Below are 21,340 nucleotides of genomic sequence, written 5' to 3'. Positions count from 1 at the left end.
AAATAGAGAGAGGTGAAGACAGAGAGATAAGGAGAGAGAGGTGAAGACAGAGAGATAAGGAGAGAGAGGTGAAGACAGAGGGATAAGGAGAGATGAGGTGAAGACAGAGGGATAAGGATAGAGGAGGTGAAGACCGAGGGATAAGGAGAGAGAGGTGAAGACAGAGGGATAAGGAGAGGTGAAGACAGTGAGATAAGGAGAGAGAGAGGTGAAGACAGAGAGATAAGGAGAGGTGAAGACAGAGGGATAAATAGAGAGAGGTGAAGACAGAGAGATAAGGAGAGAAAGGTGAAGACAGAGAGATAAGGAGAGAGAGGTGAAGACAGAGGGATAAGGAGAGATGAGGTGAAGACAGAGGGATAAGGAGAGAGAGGTGAAGACAGAGGGATAAGGAGAGAGAGAGGTGAAGACAGAGAGATAAGGAGAGGTGAAGACAGAGGGATAAATAGAGAGAGGTGAAGACAGAGAGAAGGAGAGAGAGGTGAAGACAGAGGGATAATTAGAGAGAGGTGAAGACAGAGAGATAAGGAGAGAGAGGTGAAGACAGCGAGATACGGAGAGGTGAAGACAGAGGGATAAATAGAGAGAGGTGAAGACAGAGAGATAAGTAGAGAGAGGTGAAGACAGAGAGCTAAGGAGAGAGGAGGTGAAGACAGAGGGATAAGGAGAGAGAGGTGAAGACAGAGAGATAATGAGAGAGAGGTGAAGACAGAGGGATAAGGAGAGAGGAGGTGAAGACAGAGAGATCAGGGAGGTGAAGACAGAGGGATAAAGAGAGAGAGGTGTAGACAGAGAGATAAGGAGAGAGAGGTGAAGACAGAGAGATAATGAGAGAGAGGTGAAGACAGAGGGATAAATAGAGAGAGGTGAAGACAGAGGGATAAGGAGAGAGAGGTGAAGACAGAGGGATAAGGAGAGAGAGAGGTGAAGACAGAGAGATAAGGAGAGGTGAAGACAGAGGGATAAATAGAGAGAGTTGAAGACAGAGAGATAAGGAGAGGTGAAGACAGAGGGATAAATAGAGAGGTGAAGACAGAGAGATAAGGAGAGAGAGGTGAAGACAGCGAGATAAGGAGAGGTGAAGACAGAGGGATAAATAGAGAGAGGTGAAGACAGAGAGATAAGGAGAGAGAGGTGAAGACAGAGAGATAAGGAGAGAGAGGTGAAGACAGAGGGATAAGGAGAGATGAGGTGAAGACAGAGGGATAAGGAGAGAGGAGGTGAAGACCGAGGGATAAGGAGAGAGAGGTGAAGCCAGAGGGATAAGGAGAGGTGAAGACAGTGAGATAAGGAGAGAGAGGTGAAGACAGAGGGATAAGGAGAGATGAGGTGAAGACAGAGGGATAAGGAGAGAGAGGTGAAGACAGAGGGATAAGGAGAGATGATGTGAAGACAGAGAGATAAGGAGAGAGAAGGCGAAGACAGAGAGATAAGGAGAGAGAGGTGAAGACCAAGGGATAAGGAGAGAGGAGTTGAAGACCGAGGGATAAGGAGAGAGAGGTGAAGACAGAGGGATAAGGAGAGAGAGGTGAAGACAGTGAGATAAGGAGAGAGAGGTGAATACAGAGGGATACTGGAGAGAGAGGTGAAGACAGAGGGCTTAAGGATAGATGAGGTGAAGATAGAGAGATAAGTAGAGAGAGGTGAAGACAGAGGGATAAGGAGAGAGAGGTGAAGACAGAGGGCTTAAGGAGAGATGAGGTGAAGACAGAGAGATAAGGAGAGATGAGGTGAAGACAGAGGGATAACGAGAGAAAGTGAAGACAGAGGGATAAGGAGAGAGAGGTGAAGACAGTGAGATAAGGAGAGAGAGGTGAAGACAGAGGGATAAGGAGAGAGAGGTGAAGACAGAGGGGTAGGGGAGAGAGTTGAAGACAGAGAGATAATGAGAGAGAGGTGAAGACAGAGAGATACGGAGAGCTGAAGACAGAAGGATAAGGAGAGAGGAGGTGAAGACAGAGTGATAAGGAGAGAGAGGTGAAGACAGTGAGATAAGGAGAGAGAGGTGAAGACAGAGAGATAAGGAGAGAGAGGTGAAGACAGAGGGATAAGGAGAGAGAGGTGAAGACAGAGGGATAAGCAGAGAGAGGTGAAGACAGAGAGATAAGGAGAGGTGAAGACAGAGGGATAAGGAGAGAGAGGTGAAGACAGAGAGATAAGGAGAGAGAGGTGAAGACAGAGGGATAAGGAGAGAGAGGTGAAGAGAGGAATAAGCAGAGAGAGGTGAAGACAGAGAGATAAGGAGAGGTGAAGACAGAGGGATAAATAGAGAGAGGTGAAGACAGAGAGATAAGGAGAGGTGAAGACAGAGGGATAATTAGAGAGAGGTGAAGACAGAGAGATAAGGAGAGAGAGGTGAAGACAGCGAGATACGGAGAGGTGAAGACAGAGGGATAAATAGAGAGAGGTGAAGACAGAGTAATAAGGAGAGAGAGGTGAAGACAGAGAGATAAGGAGAGAGGAGGTGAAGACAGAGGGATAAGGAGAGAGAGGTGAAGACAGAGAGATAATGAGAGAGAGGTGAAGACAGAGGGATGAGAAGAGAGAGGTGAAGACAGAGTGATAAGGAGAGAGAGGTGAAGACAGAGGGATAAGGAGAGAGGAGGTGAAGACAGAGAGATCAGGGGAGGTGAAGACAGAGGGATAAAGAGAGAGAGGTGTAGACAGAGAGATAAGGAGAGAGAGGTGAAGACAGAGAGATAAGGAGAGGTGAAGACAGAGGGATAAATAGAGAGAGGTGAAGACAGAGGGATAAGGAGAGAGAGGTGAAGACAGAGGGATAAGGAGAGAGAGAGGTGAAGACAGAGAGATAAGGAGAGGTGAAGACAGAGGGATAAATAGAGAGAGGTGAAGACAGAGAGATAAGGAGAGGTGAAGACAGAGGGATAAATAGAGAGAGGTGAGGACAGAGAGATAAGGAGAGAGAGGTGAAGACAGCGAGATAAGGAGAGGTGAAGACAGAGGGATAAATAGAGAGAGGTGAAGACAGAGAGATAAGGAGAGAGAGGTGAAGACAGAGAGATAAGGAGAGAGAGGTGAAGACAGAGGGATAAGGAGAGATGAGGTGAAGACAGAGGGATAAGGAGAGAGGAGGTGAAGACAGAGGGATAAGGAGAGAGAGGTGAAGACAGAGGGATAAGGAGAGGTGAAGACAGTGAGATAAGGAGAGAGAGGTGAAGACAGAGGGATAAGGAGAGATGAGGTGAAGACAGAGAGATAAGGAGAGATGAGGTGAAGACAGAGGGATAAGGAGAGAGAGGTGAAGACAGAGGGATAAGGAGAGATGATGTGAAGACAGAGAGATAAGGAGAGAGAAGGCGAAGACAGAGAGATAAGGAGAGAGAGGTGAAGACCAAGGGATAAGGAGAGAGGAGTTGAAGACCGAGGGATAAGGAGAGAGAGGTGAAGACAGAGGGATAAGGAGAGAGAGGTGAAGACAGTGAGATAAGGAGAGAGAGGTGAATACAGAGGGATACGGAGAGAGAGGTGAAGACAGAGGGCTTAAGGATAGATGAGGTGAAGATAGAGAGATAAGTAGAGAGAGGTGAAGACAGAGGGATAAGGAGAGAGAGGTGAAGACAGAGGGCTTAAGGAGAGATGAGGTGAAGACAGAGAGATAAGGAGAGATGAGGTGAAGACAGAGGGATAACGAGAGAAAGTGAAGACAGAGGGATAAGGAGAGAGAGGTGAAGACAGTGAGATAAGGAGAGAGAGGTGAAGACAGAGGGATAAGGAGAGAGAGGTGAAGACAGAGGGGTAGGGAGAGAGAGTTGAAGACAGAGAGATAATGAGAGAGAGGTGAAGACAGAGAGATACGGAGAGCTGAAGACAGAAGGATAAGGAGAGAGGAGGTGAAGACAGAGTGATAAGGAGAGAGAGGTGAAGACAGTGAGATAAGGAGAGAGAGGTGAAGACAGAGAGATAAGGAGAGAGAGGTGAAGACCGAGGGATAAGGAGAGAGAGGTGAAGACAGAGGGATAAGCAGAGAGAGGTGAAGACAGAGAGATAAGGAGAGGTGAAGACAGAGGGATAAGGAGAGAGAGGTGAAGACAGAGAGATAAGGAGAGAGAGGTGAAGACAGAGGGATAAGGAGAGAGAGGTGAAGAGAGGAATAAGCAGAGAGAGGTGAAGACAGAGAGATAAGGAGAGGTGAAGACAGAGGGATAAGGAGAGAGAGGTGAAGACAGAGGGATAAGGAGAGAGAGGTGAAGACAGAGAGATAATGAGAGAGAGGTGAAGACAGAGGGATAAGGAGAGCTGAAGACAGAAGGATAAGGAGAGAGGAGGTGAAGACAGAGTGTTAAGGAGAGAGAGGTGAAGACAGAGAGATAATGAGAGAGAGGTGAAGACAGAGGGATGAGAAGAGAGAGGTGAAGACAGAGGGATAAGGAGAGAGAGGTGAAAAAAGAGAGATAAGGAGAGAGAGGTGAAGACAGAGGGATAAGGAGAGAGAGTTGAAGACAGAGAGATAAGGAGAGCTGAAGACAGAAGGATAAGGAGAGAGGAGGTGAAGACAGAGTGATAAGGAGAGAGAGGTGAAGACAGTGAGATAAGGAGAGAGAGGTGAAGACAGAGAGATAAGGAGAGAGAGGTGAAGACAGAGGGATAAGGAGAGAGAGGTGAAGACAGAGAGATAAGGAGAGAGAGGTGAAGACAGAGGGATAAGCAGAGAAAGGTGAAGACAGAGAGATAAGGAGAGAGAGGTGAAGACCGAGGGATAAGGAGAGAGGAGTTGAAGACAGTGAGATAAGGAGAGAGAGGTGAATACAGAGGGATGCGGAGAGAGAGGTGAAGACAGAGGGCTTAAGGATAGATGAGGTGAAGATAGAGAGATAAGGAGAGAGAGGTGAAGACAGAGAGATAAGGAGAGAGAGGTGAAGACAGCGAGATAAGGAGAGGTGAAGACAGAGGGATAAATAGAGAGAGGTGAAGACAGAGAGATAAGGAGAGAGAGGTGAAGACAGAGAGATAAGGAGAGAGAGGTGAAGACAGAGGGATAAGGAGAGATGAGGTGAAGACAGAGGGATAAGGAGAGAGGAGGTGAAGACTGAGGGATAAGGAGAGAGAGGTGAAGACAGAGGGATAAGGAGAGGTGAAGACAGTGAGATAAGGAGAGAGAGGTGAAGACAGAGGGATAAGGAGAGATGAGGTGAAGACAGAGAGATAAGGAGAGATGAGGTGAAGACAGAGGGATAAGGAGAGAGAGGTGAAGACAGAGGGATAAGGAGAGATGATGTGAAGACAGAGAGATAAGGAGAGAGAAGGCGAAGACAGAGAGATAAGGAGAGAGAGGTGAAGACCAAGGGATAAGGAGAGAGGAGTTGAAGACCGAGGGATAAGGAGAGAGAGGTGAAGACAGAGGGATAAGGAGAGAGAGGTGAAGACAGTGAGATAAGGAGAGAGAGGTGAATACAGAGGGATACGGAGAGAGAGGTGAAGACAGAGGGCTTAAGGATAGATGAGGTGAAGATAGAGAGATAAGTAGAGAGAGGTGAAGACAGAGGGATAAGGAGAGAGAGGTGAAGACAGAGGGCTTAAGGAGAGATGAGGTGAAGACAGAGAGATAAGGAGAGATGAGGTGAAGACAGAGGGATAACGAGAGAAAGTGAAGACAGAGGGATAAGGAGAGAGAGGTGAAGACAGTGAGATAAGGAGAGAGAGGTGAAGACAGAGGGATAAGGAGAGAGAGTTGAAGACAGAGAGATAATGAGAGAGAGGTGAAGACAGAGAGATAAGGAGAGCTGAAGACAGAAGGATAAGGAGAGAGGAGGTGAAGACAGAGAGATAAGGAGAGAGAGGTGAAGACAGTGAGATAAGGAGAGAGAGGTGAAGACAGAGAGATAAGGAGAGAGAGGTGAAGACAGAGGGATAAGGAGAGAGAGGTGAAGACAGAGAGATAAGGAGAGAGAGGTGAAGACAGAGGGATAAGCAGAGAAAGGTGAAGACAGAGAGATAAGGAGAGAGAGGTGAAGACCGAGGGATAAGGAGAGAGGAGTTGAAGACAGTGAGATAAGGAGAGAGAGGTGAATAGAGAGGGATGCGGAGAGAGAGGTGAAGACAGAGGGTTTAAAGATAGATGAGGTGAAAAAAGAGAGATAAGGAGAGAGAGGTGAAGACAGAGGGATAAGGAGAGAGAGTTGAAGACAGAGAGATAAGGAGAGCTGAAGACAGAAGGATAAGGAGAGAGGAGGTGAAGACAGAGTGATAAGGAGAGAGAGGTGAAGACAGAGGGATAAGGAGATAGAGGTGTAGACAGAGGGATAAGGAGAGAGAGTTGAAGACAGAGAGATAATGAGAGAGAGGTGAAGACAGAGAGATAAGGAGAGGTGAAGACAGAGGGATAAGGAGAGAGAGGTGAAGACAGAGTAATAAGGAGAGAGAGTTGAAGACAGAGAGATGAGGAGAGGTGAAGACAGAGGGATAAGGAGAGAGAGGTGAAGACAGAGAGATAAGGAGAGAGGAGGTGAAGACAGAGGGATAAGGAGAGAGAGGTGAAGACAGAGAGATAATGAGAGAGAGGTGAAGACAGAGGGATGAGAAGAGAGAGGTGAAGACAGAGTGATAAGGAGAGAGAGGTGAAGACAGAGGGATAAGGAGAGAGGAGGTGAAGACAGAGAGATCAGGGGAGGTGAAGACAGAGGGATAAAGAGAGAGAGGTGTAGACAGAGAGATAAGGAGAGAGAGGTGAAGACAGAGAGATAATGAGAGAGAGGTGAAGACAGAGGGATAAGGAGAGAGAGGTGAAGACAGAGGGATAAGGAGAGAGAGGTGAAGACAGAGAGATAAGGAGAGGTGAAGACAGAGGGATAAATAGAGAGAGGTGTAGACAGAGAGATAAGGAGAGAGAGGTGAAGACAGAGAGATAAGGAGAGAGAGGTGAAGACAGAGGGATAAGGAGAGAGAGGTGAAGACAGAGGGATAAGGAGAGAGAGGTGAAGACAGAGAGATAAGGAGAGAGAGAGGTGAAGACAGAGAGATAAGGAGAGGTGAAGACAGAGGGATAAATAGAGAGAGGTGAAGACAGAGAGATCAGGGAGGTGAAGACAGAGGGATAAAGAGAGAGAGGTGTAGACAGAGAGATAAGGAGAGAGAGGTGAAGACAGAGATATAATGAGAGAGAGGTGAAGACAGAGGGATGAGAAGAGAGAGGTGAAGACAGAGGGATAAGGAGAGAGAGTTGAAGACAGAGAGATAAGGAGAGAGAGGTGAAGACAGAGGGATAAGGAGAGATGAGGTGAAGACAGAGGGATAAGGAGAGAGAGGTGAAGACAGAGGGATAAGGAGAGAGAGAGGTGAAGACAGAGAGATAAGGAGAGGTGAAGACAGAGGGATAAATTGAGAGAGGTGAAGACAGAGAGATAAGGAGAGGTGAAGACAGAGGGATAAATAGAGAGAGGTGAGGACAGAGAGATAAGGAGAGAGAGGAAGACAGAGAGATAAGGAGAGAGAGGTGAAGACAGAGGGATAAGGAGAGATGAGGTGAAGACAGAGGGATAAGGATAGAGGAGGTGAAGACCGAGGGATAAGGAGAGAGAGGTGAAGACAGAGGGATAAGGAGAGGTGAAGACAGTGAGATAAGGAGAGAGAGAGGTGAAGACAGAGAGATAAGGAGAGGTGAAGAGAGAGGGATAAATAGAGAGAGGTGAAGACAGAGAGATAAGGAGAGAAAGGTGAAGAAAGAGAGATAAGGAGAGAGAGGTGAAGACAGAGGGATAAGGAGAGATGAGGTGAAGACAGAGGGATAAGGAGAGAGAGGTGAAGACAGAGGGATAAGGAGAGAGAGAGGTGAAGACAGAGAGATAAGGAGAGGTGAAGACAGAGGGATAAATAGAGAGAGGTGAAGACAGAGAGATAAGGAGAGGTGAAGACAGAGGGATAAATAGAGAGAGGTGAAGACAGAGAGATAAGGAGAGAGAGGTGAAGACAGCGAGATACGGAGAGGTGAAGACAGAGGGATAAATAGAGAGAGGTGAAGACAGAGAGATAAGTAGAGAGAGGTGAAGACAGAGAGCTAAGGAGAGAGGAGGTGAAGACAGAGGGATAAGGAGAGAGAGGTGAAGACAGAGGGATAAGGAGATAGAGGTGTAGACAGAGAGATAAGGAGAGGTGAAGACAGAGGGATAAGGAGAGAGAGGTGAAGACAGAGGGATAAGGAGAGAGAGGTGAAGACAGAGAGATCAGGGGAGGTGAAGACAGAGGGATAAAGAGAGAGAGGTGTAGACAGAGAGATAATGAGAGAGAGGTGAAGACAGAGAGATAAGGAGAGGTGAAGACAGAGTGATAAGGAGAGAGAGGTGAAGACAGAGTAATAAGGAGAGAGAGTTGAAGACAGAGAGATGAGGAGAGGTGAAGACAGAGGGATAAGGAGAGAGAGGTGAAGACAGAGAGATAAGGAGAGAGGAGGTGAAGACAGAGGGATAAGGAGAGAGAGAGGTGAAGACAGAGAGATAAGGAGAGGTGAAGACAGAGGGATAAATAGAGAGAGTTGAAGACAGAGAGATAAGGAGAGGTGAAGACAGAGGGATAAATAGAGAGGTGAAGACAGAGAGATAAGGAGAGAGAGGTGAAGACAGCGAGATAAGGAGAGGTGAAGACAGAGGGATAAATAGAGAGAGGTGAAGACAGAGAGATAAGGAGAGAGAGGTGAAGACAGAGAGATAAGGAGAGAGAGGTGAAGACAGAGGGATAAGGAGAGATGAGGTGAAGACAGAGGGATAAGGAGAGAGGAGGTGAAGACTGAGGGATAAGGAGAGAGAGGTGAAGACAGAGGGATAAGGAGAGGTGAAGACAGTGAGATAAGGAGAGAGAGGTGAAGACAGAGGGATAAGGAGAGATGAGATGAAGACAGAGAGATAAGGAGAGATGAGGTGAAGACAGAGGGATAAGGAGAGAGAGGTGAAGACAGAGGGATAAGGAGAGATGATGTGAAGACAGAGAGATAAGGAGAGAGAAGGCGAAGACAGAGAGATAAGGAGAGAGAGGTGAAGACCAAGGGATAAGGAGAGAGGAGTTGAAGACCGAGGGATAAGGAGAGAGAGGTGAAGACAGAGGGATAAGGAGAGAGAGGTGAAGACAGTGAGATAAGGAGAGAGAGGTGAATACAGAGGGATACGGAGAGAGAGGTGAAGACAGAGGGCTTAAGGATAGATGAGGTGAAGATAGAGAGATAAGTAGAGAGAGGTGAAGACAGAGGGATAAGGAGAGAGAGGTGAAGACAGAGGGCTTAAGGAGAGATGAGGTGAAGACAGAGAGATAAGGAGAGATGAGGTGAAGACAGAGGGATAACGAGAGAAAGTGAAGACAGAGGGATAAGGAGAGAGAGGTGAAGACAGTGAGATAAGGAGAGAGAGGTGAAGACAGAGGGATAAGGAGAGAGAGGTGAAGACAGAGGGATAGGGAGAGAGAGTTGAAGACAGAGAGATAATGAGAGAGAGGTGAAGACAGAGAGATACGGAGAGCTGAAGACAGAAGGATAAGGAGAGAGGAGGTGAAGACAGAGTGATAAGGAGAGAGAGGTGAAGACAGTGAGATAAGGAGAGAGAGGTGAAGACAGAGAGATAAGGAGAGAGAGGTGAAGACAGAGGGATAAGGAGAGAGAGGTGAAGACAGAGGGATAAGCAGAGAGAGGTGAAGACAGAGAGATAAGGAGAGGTGAAGACAGAGGGATAAGGAGAGAGAGGTGAAGAGAGGAATAAGCAGAGAGAGGTGAAGACAGAGAGATAAGGAGAGGTGAAGACAGTGAGATAAGGAGAGAGAGGTGAAGACAGAGGGATAAGGAGAGAGAGTTGAAGACAGAGAGATAATGAGAGAGAGGTGAAGACAGAGAGATAAGGAGAGCTGAAGACAGAAGGATAAGGAGAGAGGAGGTGAAGACAGAGTGATAAGGAGAGAGAGGTGAAGACAGTGAGATAAGGAGAGAGAGGTGAAGACAGAGAGATAAGGAGAGAGAGGTGAAGACAGAGGGATAAGGAGAGAGAGGTGAAGACAGAGGGATAAGCAGAGAGAGGTGAAGACAGAGAGATAAGGAGAGGTGAAGACAGAGGGATAAGGAGAGAGAGGTGAAGACAGAGGGATAAGGAGAGAGAGGTGAAGAGAGGAATAAGCAGAGAGAGGTGAAGACAGAGAGATAAGGAGAGGTGAAGACAGAGGGATAAGGAGAGAGAGGTGAAGACAGAGAGATAAGGAGAGAGAGGTGAAGACAGAGGGATAAGCAGAGAAAGGTGAAGACAGAGAGATAAGGAGAGAGAGGTGAAGACCGAGGGATAAGGAGAGAGGAGTTGAAGACAGTGAGATAAGGAGAGAGAGGTGAAGACAGAGAGATAAGGAGAGAGAGGTGAAGACAGAGGGATAAGGAGAGAGAGGTGAAGACAGAGGGATAAGCAGAGAGAGGTGAAGACAGAGAGATAAGGAGAGGTGAAGACAGAGGGATAAGGAGAGAGAGTTGAAGACAGAGAGATAAGGAGAGAGAGGTGAAGACAGAGAGATAAGGAGAGAGGGGTGAAGACCGAGGGATAAGGAGAGAGAGGTGAAGACAGAGGGATAAGCAGAGAGAGGTGAAGACAGAGAGATAAGGAGAGGTGAAGACAGAGGGATAAGGAGAGAGAGGTGAAGACAGAGAGATAAGGAGAGATGAGGTGAAGACAGAGGGATAAGGAGAGAGGAGGTGAAGACCGAGGGATAAGGAGAGAGAGGTGAAGCCAGAGGGATAAGGAGAGGTGAAGACAGAGGGATAAGGAGAGAGAGTTGAAAACAGAGAGATAATGAGAGAGAGGTGAAGACAGAGAGATAAGGAGAGCTGAAGACAGAAGGATAAGGAGAGAGGAGGTGAATACAGAGTGGTAAGGAGAGAGAGGTGAAGACAGTGAGATAAGGAGAGAGAGGTGAAGACAGAGAGATAAGGAGAGAGAGGTGAAGACCGAGGGATAAGGAGAGAGAGGTGAAGACAGAGGGATAAGCAGAGAGAGGTGAAGACAGAGAGATAAGGAGAGGTGAAGACAGAGGGATAAGAGAGAGAGGTGAAGACAGAGAGATAAGGAGAGAGAGGTGAAGACAGAGGGATATGGATAGAGAGGTGAAGAGAGGAATAAGCAGAGAGAGGTGAAGACAGAGAGATAAGGAGAGGTGAAGACAGAAGGATAAGGAGAGAGAGTTGAAGACAGAGAGATAAGGAGAGAGAGGTGAAGACAGAGAGATAAGGAGAGCTGAAGACAGAAGGATAAGGAGAGAGGAGGTGAAGACAGAGTGATAAGGAGAGAGAGGTGAAGACAGTGAGATAAGGAGAGAGAGGTGAAGACAGAGAGATAAGGAGAGAGAGGTGAAGACAGAGGGATAAGGAGAGAGAGGTGAAGACAGAGGGATAAGCAGAGAGAGGTGAAGACAGAGAGATAAGGAGAGGTGAAGACAGAGGGATAAGGAGTGAGAGGTGAAGACAGAGAGATAAGGAGAGAGAGGTGAAGACAGAGGGATAAGGAGAGAGAGGTGAAGAGAGGAATAAGCAGAGAGAGGTGAAGACAGAGAGATAAGGAGAGGTGAAGACAGAGGGATAAGGAGAGAGAGGTGAAGACAGAGAGATAAGGAGAGGTGAAGACAGAGGGATAAGGAGAGAGAGGTGAAGACAGAGAGATAAGGAGAGAGAGGTGAAGACAGAGGGATAAGCAGAGAAAGGTGAAGACAGAGAGATAAGGAGAGAGAGGTGAAGACCGAGGGATAAGGAGAGAGGAGTTGAAGACAGTGAGATAAGGAGAGAGAGGTGAATAGAGAGGGATGCGGAGAGAGAGGTGAAGACAGAGGGTTTAAAGATAGATGAGGTGAATATAGAGAGATAAGGAGAGAGAGGTGAAGACAGAGGGATAAGGAGAGAGAGGTGAAGACAGAGGGCTTAAGGAGAGATGAGGTGAAGACAGAGAGATAAGGAGAGATGAGGTGAAGACAGAGGGATTAACGAGAGAAAGTGAAGACAGAGGGATAAGGAGAGAGAGGTGAAGACAGTGAGATAAGGAGAGAGAGGTGAAGACAGAGGGATAAGGAGAGAGAGGTGAAGACAGAGGGATAAGGAGAGAGAGTTGAAGACAGAGAGATAATGAGAGAGAGGTGAAGACAGAGAGATAAGGAGAGCTGAAGACAGAAGGATAAGGAGAGAGGAGGTGAAGACAGAGTGATAAGGAGAGAGAGGTGAAGACAGTGAGATAAGGAGAGAGAGGTGAAGACAGAGGGATAAGGAGAGAGAGGTGAAGACAGAGGGATAAGCAGAGAGAGGTGAAGACAGAGAGATAAGGAGAGGTGAAGACAGAGGGATAAGGAGAGAGAGGTGAAGACAGAGAGATAAGGAGAGAGAGGTGAAGACAGAGGGATAAGCAGAGAGAGGTGAAGACAGAGGGATAAGGAGAGAGAGGTGAAGACAGTGAAATAAGGAGAGAGGTGAAGACAGAGGGATAAGGAGAGAGAGGTGAAGACAGAGAGCTTAAGGAGAGATGAGGTGAAGACAGAGAGATAAGGAGAGATGAGGTGAAGACAGAGGGATAATGAGAGAAAGTGAAGACAGAGGGATAAGGAGAGACAGGTGAAGACAGTGAGATAAGGAGAGAGAGGTGAAGACAGAGGGATAAGCAGAGAGAGGTGAGGACAGAGGGATAAGGAGAGAGAGGTGAAGACAGAGAGATAAGGAGAGGTGAAGACAGAGGGATAAGGAGAGAGAGGTGAAGACAGAGGGATAAGCAGAGAAAGGTGAAGATAGAGAGATAAGGAGAGAGAGGTGAAGACCGAGGGATAAGGAGAGAGGAGTTGAAGACAGTGAGATAAGGAGAGAGAGGTGAAGACAGAGAGATAAGGAGAGGTGAAGACAGAGAGATAAGGAGAGAGAGGTGAAGACAGAGGGATAAGCAGAGAAAGGTGAAGACAGAGAGATAAGGAGAGAGAGGTGAAGACCGAGGGATAAGGAGAGAGGAGTTGAAGACAGTGAGATAAGGAGAGAGAGGTGAATACAGAGGGATGCGGAGAGAGAGGTGAAGACAGAGGGTTTAAAGATAGATGAGGTGAATATAGAGAGATAAGGAGAGAGAGGTGAAGACAGAGGGATAAGGAGAGAGAGGTGAAGACAGAGGGCTTAAGGAGAGATGAGGTGAAGACAGTGAGATAAGGAGAGAGAGGTGAAGACAGAGGGATAAGGAGAGAGAGTTGAAGACAGAGAGATAATGAGAGAGAGGTGAAGACAGAGAGATAAGGAGAGCTGAAGACAGAAGGATAAGGAGAGAGGAGGTGAAGACAGAGTGATAAGGAGAGAGAGGTGAAGACAGTGAGATAAGGAGAGAGAGGTGAAGACAGAGAGATAAGGAGAGGTGAAGACAGAGGGATAAGGAGAGAGAGGTGAAGACAGAGAGATAAGGAGAGAGAGGTGAAGACAGAGGGATAAGCAGAGAAAGGTGAAGACAGAGAGATAAGGAGAGAGGTGAAGACCGAGGGATAAGGAGAGAGGAGTTGAAGACAGTGAGATAAGGAGAGAGAGGTGAATACAGAGGGATGCGGAGAGAGAGGTGAAGACAGAGGGTTTAAAGATAGATGAGGTGAATATAGAGAGATAAGGAGAGAGAGGTGAAGACAGAGGGATAAGGAGAGAGAGGTGAAGACAGAGGGCTTAAGGAGAGATGAGGTGAAGACAGTGAGATAAGGAGAGAGAGGTGAAGACAGAGAGATAAGGAGAGGTGAAGACAGAGTGATAAGGAGAGAGAGGTGAAGACAGAGTAATAAGGAGAGAGAGTTGAAGACAGAGAGATGAGGAGAGGTGAAGACAGAGGGATAAGGAGAGAGAGGTGAAGACAGAGAGATAAGGAGAGAGGAGGTGAAGACAGAGGGATAAGGAGAGAGGAGGTGAAGACAGAGGGATAAGGAGAGAGAGGTGAAGACAGAGAGATAATGAGAGAGAGGTGAAGACAGAGGGATGAGAAGAGAGAGGTGAAGACAGAGTGATAAGGAGAGAGAGGTGAAGACAGAGGGATAAGGAGAGAGGAGGTGAAGACAGAGAGATCAGGGGAGGTGAAGACAGAGGGATAAAGAGAGAGAGGTGTAGACAGAGAGATAAGGAGAGAGAGGTGAAGACAGAGAGATAATGAGAGAGAGGTGAAGACAGAGAGATAAGGAGAGGTGAAGACAGAGGGATAAATAGAGAGAGGTGAAGACAGAGAGATAAGGAGAGAGAGGTGAAGACAGCGAGATAAGGAGAGGTGAAGACAGAGGGATAAATAGAGAGAGGTGAAGACAGAGAGATAAGGAGAGAGAGGTGAAGACAGAGGGATAAGGAGAGAGAGGTGAAGACAGAGGGATAAGGAGAGAGAGGTGAAGACAGAGGGATAAGGAGAGAGAGGTGAAGAGAGGAATAAGCAGAGAGAGGTGAAGACAGAGAGATAAGGAGAGGTGAAGACAGAAGGATAAGGAGAGAGAGTTGAAGACAGAGAGATAAGGAGAGAGAGGTGAAGACAGAGAGATAAGGAGAGCTGAAGACAGAAGGATAAGGAGAGAGGAGGTGAAGACAGAGTGATAAGGAGAGAGAGGTGAAGACAGTGAGATAAGGAGAGAGAGGTGAAGACAGAGAGATAAGGAGAGGTGAAGACAGAGGGATAAGGAGAGAGAGGTGAAGACAGAGAGATAAGGAGAGAGAGGTGAAGACAGAGGGATAAGCAGAGAAAGGTGAAGACAGAGAGATAAGGAGAGAGGTGAAGACCGAGGGATAAGGAGAGAGGAGTTGAAGACAGTGAGATAAGGAGAGAGAGGTGAATACAGAGGGATGCGGAGAGAGAGGTGAAGACAGAGGGTTTAAAGATAGATGAGGTGAATATAGAGAGATAAGGAGAGAGAGGTGAAGACAGAGGGATAAGGAGAGAGAGGTGAAGACAGAGAGATAAGGAGAGATGAGGTGAAGACAGATGGATAACGAGAGAAAGTGAAGACAGAGGGATAAGGAGAGAGAGGTGAAAACAGTGAGATAAGGAGAGAGAGGTGAAGACAGAGGGATAAGGAGAGAGAGTTGAAGACAGAGAGATAATGAGAGAGAGGTGAAGACAGAGAGATAAGGAGAGCTGAAGACAGAAGGATAAGGAGAGAGGAGGTGAAGACAGAGAGATAAGGAGAGAGAGGTGAAGACAGAGGGATAAGGAGAGAGAGGTGAAGACAGAGGGATAAGCAGAGAGAGGTGAAGACAGTGAAATAAGGAGAGAGGTGAAGACAGAGGGATAAGGAGAGAGAGGTGAAGACAGAGAGCTTAAGGAGAGATGAGGTGAAGACAGAGAGATAAGGAGAGATGAGGTGAAGACAGAGGGATAATGAGAGAAAGTGAAGACAGAGGGATAAGGAGAGACAGGTGAAGACAGTGAGATAAGGAGAGAGAGGTGAAGACAGAGGGATAAGCAGAGAGAGGTGAAGACAGAGGGATAAGCAGAGAGAGGTGAGGACAGAGGGATAAGGAGAGAGAGGTGAAGACAGAGAGATAAGGAGAGGTGAAGACAGAGGGATAAGGAGAGAGAGGTGAAGACAGAGGGATAAGCAGAGAAAGGTGAAGACAGAGAGATAAGGAGAGAGAGGTGAAGACCGAGGGATAAGGAGAGAGGAGTTGAAGACAGTGAGATAAGGAGAGAGAGGTGAAGACAGAGAGATAAGGAGAGGTGAAGACAGAGAGATAAGGAGAGAGAGGTGAAGACAGAGGGATAAGCAGAGAAAGGTGAAGACAGAGAGATAAGGAGAGAGAGGTGAAGACCGAGGGATAAGGAGAGAGGAGTTGAAGACAGTGAGATAAGGAGAGAGAGGTGAATACAGAGGGATGCGGAGAGAGAGGTGAAGACAGAGGGCTTAAGGATAGATGAGGTGAAGATAGAGAGATAAGGAGAGAGAGGTGAAGACAGAGGGATAAGGAGAGAGAGGTGAAGACAGAGGGCTTAAGGAGAGATGAGGTGAAGACAGAGAGATAAGGAGAGATGAGGTGAAGACAGAGGGATTAACGAGAGAAAGTGAAGACAGAGGGATAAGGAGAGAGAGGTGAAGACAGTGAGATAAGGAGAGAGAGGTGAAGACAGAGGGATAAGGAGAGAGAGGTGAAGACAGAGGGATAAGGAGAGAGAGGTGAAGACAGAGAGATAAGGAGAGAGAGGTGAAGACAGAGGGATAAGGAGAGAGAGGTGAAGAGAGGAATAAGCAGAGAGAGGTGAAGACAGAGGGATAAGGAGAGAGAGGTGAAGACAGAGAGATAAGGAGAGAGAGGTGAAGCCAGAGGGATAAGGAGAGAAAGGTGAAGACAGAGAGATAAGGAGAGAGAGGTGAAGACCGAGGGATAAGGAGAGAGGAGTTGAAGACCGAGGGATAAGGAGAGAGAGGTGAAGACAGAGGGATAAGGAGAGAGAGGTGAAGACAGTGAGATAAGGAGAGAGAGGTGAATACAGAGGGATGCGGAGAGAGAGGTGAAGACAGAGGGCTTAAGGATAGATGAGGTGAAGATAGAGAGATAAGGAGAGAGAGGTGAAGACAGAGGGATAAGGAGAGAGAGGTGAAGACAGAGGGCTTAAGGAAAGATGAGGTGAAGACAGAGAGATAAGGAGAGATGAGGTGAAGACAGATGGATAACGAGAGAAAGTGAAGACAGAGGGATAAGGAGAGAGAGGTGAAAACAGTGAGATAAGGAGAGAGAGGTGAAGACAGAGGGATAAGGAGAGAGAGTTGAAGACAGAGAGATAATGAGAGAGAGGTGAAGACAGAGAGATAAGGAGAGGTGAAGACAGAGGGATAAGGAGAGGTGAAGACAGAGGGATAAGGAGAGAGAGGTGAAGACAGAGAGATAAGGAGAGAGAGGTGAAGACAGAGGGATACGGAGAGAGAGGTGAAGAGAGGAATAAGCAGAGAGAGGTGAAGACAGAGAGATAAGGAAAGAGAGGTGAAGACAGAGGGATAAAGAGAGAGAGGTGAAGACAGAGATAAGGAGAGAGAGGTGAAGACAGAGGGATAAGGAGAGGTGAAGACAGAGGGATAAGGAGAGAGAGGTGAAGACAGAGAGATAAGGAGAGAGAGGTGAAGACAGAGGGATACGGAGAGAGAGGTGAAGAGAGGAATAAGCAGAGAGAGGTGAAGACAGAGAGATAAGGAAAGAGAGGTGAAGACAGAGGGATAAAGAGAGAGAGGTGAAGACAGAGATAAGGAGAGAGAGGTGAAGACAGAGAGATAAGGAGAGAGAGGTGAAGACAGAGGGATAAGGAGAGAGGAGTTGAAGACCGAGGGATAAGGAGAGAGAGGTGAAGACAGAGGGATAAGGAGAGAGAGGTGAAGACAGTGAGATAAGGAGAGAGAGGTGAATACAGAGGGATGCAGAGAGAGAGGTGAAGACAGAGGGCTTAAGGATAGATGAGGTGAAGATAGAGAGATAAGGAGAGAGAGGTGAAGACAGAGGGATAAGGAGAGAGAGGTGAAGACAGAGGGCTTAAGGAAAGATGAGGTGAAGACAGAGAGATAAGGAGAGATGAGGTGAAGACAGAGGGATAACGAGAGAAAGTGAAGACAGAGGGATAAGGAGAGAGAGGTGAAGACAGTGAGATAAGGAGAGAGAGGTGAAGACAGAGGGATAAGGAGAGAGAGTTGAAGACAGAGAGATAATGAGAGAGAGGTGAAGACAGAGAGATAAGGAGAGCTGAAGACAGAAGGATAAGGAGAGAGGAGGTGAAGACAGAGTGATAAGGAGATAGAGGTGAAGACAGTGAGATAAGGAGAGAGAGGTGAAGACAGAGAGATAAGGAGAGAGAGGTGAAGACAGAGAGATAAGGAGAGAGAGGTGAAGACAGAGGGATAAGGAGAGATGAGGTGAAGACAGAGGGATAAGGAGAGAAAGGTGAAGACAGACAGATAAGGAGAGAGAGGTGAAGACAGAGGGATAAGGAGAGAGAGGTGAAGACAGAGGGATAAGGAGAGAGAGGTGAAGACAGAGGGATACGGAGAGAAAGGTGAAGACAGAGTGTAACTGACCTGTGTGAGCCATACGTTGGTGGTCATGACCTGCTCTCTCTCGTGCTGCAATAGAAAGAGGAACACAGCAACATTATTGGGGTGGGTTAGAGACATTATTATGTTCTGAGGGGGGTGGGTTAGAGACAGTTCATGGGCCACCCCACACACAGACACATACTCACCACACTGATGAGCTGGGCCAGGGACACCATCAGCTGAACTGTCACCAGCTCAGAACCATTGGTCGCTGGGCGGATCAGTTTGTTATAGTGGGCGGGGTTTAGCAGGTGCTCCACCAGCCGCTCTTCAGTATCCGCCCCCAGGCTGCCTGAAAAGAAAGAAATAATTGGTTCACAGACATGTCCATCAAACGCTTTCTATGGTGATAACAACAACAAAAAACAAGAACAAAGGATATAGCTGAAACTGTTTAATGGGGAGGCCTTGTGATGAAGCTGTATGTTAGTCTGCTCGATGACATTGTGTTCAGTATAAAGCTGGGAGTCTATGAGGCATGATGGTATTCCTCTCTGCCTGCTGGAACATGTCAGCACAGCTCTAGTCTCTCCCCGGCTCAGGAGCTGACATCATATCAATGAGTCAAGCAGTCTTACTGTCTCTCCCTCTATCCCTCTCTCCCTCTATCCCTCTCTCCTCTACTGTCTATTTCTCTCCTCACTTTTCCTCCGACTCTTTCTCTTTCCCCCGTCCTCACCCCACCCCCACACCCTCCAGGTTGTTGTCATATCACTGGAGTGGCCTGGTTTTGGCAGAGCTGTCACAATACCACACAAAGTGGAGGATAAATACTGCTGCAGGAGACACACCACAACAACTCTCTCTGTCTCCCCTTCCCTTTGTCTCTCTCTCTCTCCCCTTCCCTTTATCTCACTCTCTCTCTCCCCTTCCCTTTATCTCTCTCTCTCTCTCTCTCTCAATTCAATTCAATTCAATTCAAGGGGCTTTATTGGCATGGGTTAACATTGCCAAAGCAAGTAAGGTAGATATTATACAAAAGTGAAATAAACAATATAAAATTAACAGTAAACATTACACATACAGAAGTTTCAAAACAATAAAGACATTACAAATGTCATATTATATACAGTGCCTTGCGAAAGTATTCGGCCCCCTTGAACTTTGCGACCTTTTGCCACATTTCAGGCTTCAAACATAAAGATATAAAACTGTATTTTTTTGTGAAGAATCAACAACAAGTGGGACACAATCATGAAGTGGAACGACATTTATTGGATATTTCAAACTTTTTTAACAAATCAAAAACTGAAAAATTGGGCGTGCAAAATTATTCAGCCCCTTTACTCTCAGTGCAGCAAACTCTCTCCAGAAGTTCAGTGAGGATCTCTGAATGATCCAATGTTGACCTAAATGACTAATGATGATAAATACAATCCACCTGTGTGTAATCAAGTCTCCGTATAAATGCACCTGCACTGTGATAGTCTCAGAGGTCCGTCAAAAGCGCAGAGAGCATCATGAAGAACAAGGAACACACCAGGCAGGTCCGAGATACTGTTGTGAAGAAGTTTAAAGCCGGATTTGGATACAAAAAGATCCCCCCTCTTCCCCCTGCTCCATCTCCCCATGTTCTCTCTCTCCCCCTCTTCCCCCTGCTCCATCTCCCCATGTTCTCTCTCTCCCCCTCTTCCCCCTGCTCTCTCTCTCTCTGTGGCGTTCTGTGTTCAGTGAGCATGAATGACGGCCTCAGCGGTTGGATCAATGAAGACTGTAATCATAAGCCGTAAACTCCCCCATCCCTCTCTCCGTTTTATCTCCATCGCCTTTTCTCTCTGACAGCCTGATATGGTCTCTTCCTTCGTTCCCATCACTGTCGTCAATACAAATGCTGTCAGCCTGTGTGTAGCTATTTGTCTGTTTGTTGTGTGTGTTGATGTGAGTGTGTGTAAGGGGGGTAAAGACGTGCTTGTGTGTATGTGTTTATCTTTGTGAGTTTGTTTTTTAGGGGTGATGGGGTAGAGCTTGAGGCTGAGGATTGTGTGTGTGTGTGTGTGTGTGTGTGTGTGTGTGTGTGTGTGTGTGTGTGTGTGTGTGTGTGTGTGTGTGTGTGCGTGTGTCACATAAATAATACACATTGCTACTGAACAAAGCACTGTGGGCTCAGCTCCTGATCTCAGCCATGCACTACAGACACACACACTCCTTGAATGCCCTTGACTACACTCGTCACTATGCACACACACACACCTAGGATACAAACACACATACACACAGTACACTACAGTTCAATACTCCCTGTCAGCACCTGCTGCTAGGCTTTAATGACATCCCTCACTATATACTCACAGAGAGCATCTGAATAAATGACCACCATTATCTCTGTCTTTCTCCTTCCCCCCCTTTCTCCCTCTTCTTCACTCTCTCCCTCTTTCTCCCTCTCCTTCTCCCCCCCTTTCTCCCTCTCCTTCACTCTCTCCCGCTTTCCTTTCCCTCCCTCCCTCCGTCTCTCTCTTCACCTTTCCTTTCCTTTCCCTCCCTCCCTCCGTCTCTCCCGGCCACTGTGTCATAGTCAGGCCCAGGCAGAATGGTTGTAATGTTGCTGGTAGCTCAGGTTGTATCCAGCCTGTTTTCAGCAAATATTGCAAAGTTAATGTGACACCATGAATATTTCAGACTGACTCCCACATTAGACCACAGTAAGACTGAGGGAAGGGAGGTAGAGGTATGCCATGATGACCTAACCCTGAGACTAAATCAGGATGAGACTAGATGAGACTAGATAAAGATGAGATGAGATAAGGGTGAGATTAGATAAGGGTGAGACTAGATAAGGGTGAGACTAGATGAGACTAGATAGGGATGAGACTAGATTAGACTAAATCAGGATGAGATGAGACTAGATAAGGATGAGACTAGATTAGACTAAATCAGGATGAGACTAGATGAGGCTAGATAAAGATGAGACTAGATAAGGGTGAGACTAGATAAGGGTGAGACTAGATAAGAATGAGATGAGATAAGGATGAGACGAGATAAGGATGAGACAAGATAAGGATGAGACTAGATGAGACTAGATAAGGATGAGACTAGATAAGGATGAGACTAGATGAGACTAGATAAGGATGAGACTAGATAAGGATGAGACTAGATAAGGATGAGACTAGATGAGACTAAATCAGGATGAGACTAGATGAGACTAGATAAGGATGATACTAGATAAGGATGAGACTAGATAAGAATTATACTAGATGAGACTAGATAAGGACGATACTAGATAAGGATGAGACTAGATAAGGATGAGACTAGATGAGACTAGATAAGGATGAGACTAGATAAGGATGAGACTAGATGAGACAAAATCAGGATGAGACTAGATAAGGATTATACTAGA

At 46.9% G+C, this 21,340-nt stretch overlaps 1 pseudogene; it reads right to left on the bottom strand.

Annotated features, from left to right (window-relative positions):
- The window catches only part of LOC112238660, a 53,415-nt pseudogene that overhangs the window by 14,973 nt on the left and 17,102 nt on the right, over nt 1-21,340 (bottom strand).

This window comes from Oncorhynchus tshawytscha, linkage group LG03 (assembly GCF_018296145.1).
Source record: "Oncorhynchus tshawytscha isolate Ot180627B linkage group LG03, Otsh_v2.0, whole genome shotgun sequence".
Lineage (NCBI taxonomy): Eukaryota > Metazoa > Chordata > Actinopteri > Salmoniformes > Salmonidae > Oncorhynchus > Oncorhynchus tshawytscha.
The sequence above is the reverse complement of the archived record's forward strand: the minus strand, read 5'-3'. Positions and strand labels throughout refer to the sequence as shown.